At 64.4% G+C, this 2347-nt stretch overlaps 1 protein-coding gene across 1 annotated transcript in view; it reads right to left on the bottom strand.

The window, feature by feature from the left end:
* WNT9A (Wnt family member 9A) overlaps positions 1-2347 on the bottom strand; it is a 25190-nt gene that overhangs the window by 22626 nt on the left and 217 nt on the right. The gene's annotated exons all lie outside the window — the stretch shown is intronic.

Below are 2347 nucleotides of genomic sequence, written 5' to 3' on the forward strand. Positions count from 1 at the left end.
GGGGGGCGGGGCAGGGAGGGCTCCCACCACCCACGTGATCCTCCCCCAGGCCAGCCTCTCTGGGTTTCTGGGCTGTAACTGGAGCTGCCCTGCCTGTGAGCCTCTGTGCCAGGCAGAGCTTTCAGAGTGGGGGAAGGGAGAGGAGGGCTGGATCCCAGCTCCTTCCCCCTGTTCCCTCTGTACTTGGGGTGGGGAGGGAAGCCCCAGCACAAGGCACAGAGAGGCCCCCTGGCTCTGGCCCAGCCCTGCCTGGCCCTGCCTGCCTTGGGCCATCTCCTCCTCCCCCTCCCCTCTGGCTCCTGCCCCTTTATTAAGCCAGGAGAAAGGGCCCCAGACCCAGGCTCAGCCAGTCACTGCTAGCCAGAGGCTGGGCCTCCATGCCTGGTGCTATCCTGAGTGGACTCCAGCACCAGGTCCCTTACCTTCTCTGCCTGTGGGGCTGGCACAGAGCCTGCCATCCTCCAGGACCTCGATCCACCAAGCTGAGTCTTGTCTCTCTTGTCTGGTGGCAGGGGGAGGGGGGAAGTGGGGTGTACCCCCAGCAGAGGCAGCAGAACTACTTTCTATGCTACCCACGGGGCAGGACTTGGGAAGCCTCACTTGAGGGGGCCTTTGGGATTAAAGAGCAGGGCCAGAAGGGCTAGCTGGAGAAGCCACAGGGGCTCCAAGCCCTCCTGACTTGCCACACAGCCACTGGCCACACTTCCCTGAAGGTACAAAGTGCAGAGAAAACATGGAGAAAAAGAGGGATGCTACAGGGGTTGGGATGGAGGGCGGGAGCCAGCACCCTGAACGCCACCCTGTGGGTCTGATCTTCCCAGAGAGAAAAGGCCAGCAGCAGGGAGACTCCAAGCAGAGCACAGCGTGGCGCAGACAAGCCTAGGGTGTGTCTGAAGCCTGGTGAGCAGACCCATGGCTGAGCCCGGACAGCAAGAAGGCACAGCTGGCTGACAGGCCATCGTGACTCACCGTGGACCTGCAGCCAGACAGCCAGCCTCTGACCCTCCCTCTGCCCGAGAGGGTGAGGCAAAGGCTGCACAGATGGCATGCAGGGGCGTGCCAGGCTCTGCACAGCCTGGGCCCCAGGCGGGCCAAACCCACAGCCACAGCTCTGGCTGCGGGGTGGGGTCTCCAGGGTAAGGAGACAGGGAGCTGACCCTGGAAGACAACCCAGGAAAAAAGAACAGGAGGAGGGGGAGGGGGGAGAAAAACACAAAGGGAAAGTTTCCCATGAAAATATTTTATTTTCTTTGAGAACAGGATACACCTGCAGGGCTTCTCGCCCAGTCGGCCTCTCCCCGCCCTGGCAGTGCCACATTTCTGGACCAACGGGGCCCTCTGCCGGCCAGGACGCTGCGCGCCGGCGCCTGGTCCAGGGGAGAGGGAACAGGTGACGACGGGTGGAGGGCGGCAGCCCGGGAACGGCCGCAGGGCACGCAGGACAGGGACTGGGCAGGAGGCGAGGGTGGCCTCGGCTCCAGGAGTGGCACGGGGTAAGGAGGCGGGGAGACTGGGGAGATGCGGAGGGCTGCCCACACGATGCCACCCAGACCCCAGTGTGCCCATCTGCAGAGTACAGCGAGGGTCCCCAAAGGTCGCCCGGCTGGACATCCCAGATCTGGGAGCGAGAAACGAGGAAGGGCAGGAAGGAACGTCGGAGAGAGACGAGCCCAAACCACACTAACTGCTGCTGCGGAGAAGCGCGCAGGACAGCGACCCTGGAGGCGGCGGGAGGCAGCATTCACGGCTGGGCTGGGCCCTGCGCACCGGAGAGATCCCACAGACGCGCTCCCGCGGGCCGGGGCCCGAGCGAACGTCAGAAGCAAAGCGCAAGAAAAATAAAATTCCTCCAGTCTGGAGTTTTTTTTTTCCCTTTGGGGCTCAGAGCAAGGAACATCTGGATTTTGTACGTATTTTTTTGTTGTTGTTAAATTAACTTCTCGAGGAGAGAAAGGAGGGGGAAACTGTAAGGGGGGGTGTGTGTGTGCAGGGGCCAGGGAGGCTCCAGACGTTTGGCAAGAAATCCTGGCCTAAGGGAGCCGATAACCAGAGCTTGGTCCCGGAGCTCCAGAGCTCCAGGGAGCCTCACGCACGGCCGCGGGCGCGGCCGCAGCGACTACGGCTCCGGGGTCACGGAGGACCGGGGCCTCACGCCAGCCCGTCGGGTACGCCGGCCCCTCTCCGCGCTCCGCGCCACGGGGACACCGACTCGCGGACCCAGCGACGCGGGATCCTCAAACAAACAGCTCCAGGCAACCCGGGGGCCCTCGCTAGCCCGGGCACCGCGCCCCGCGCACCTGGGTCGCCCCCGCCCTCGCGCCCGCGCCGGCCTCGGGCACGGCCCGCC

This window comes from Lipotes vexillifer, unplaced genomic scaffold (assembly GCF_000442215.2).
Source record: "Lipotes vexillifer unplaced genomic scaffold, Lipotes_vexillifer_v1.1 scaffold814, whole genome shotgun sequence".
Lineage (NCBI taxonomy): Eukaryota > Metazoa > Chordata > Mammalia > Artiodactyla > Lipotidae > Lipotes > Lipotes vexillifer.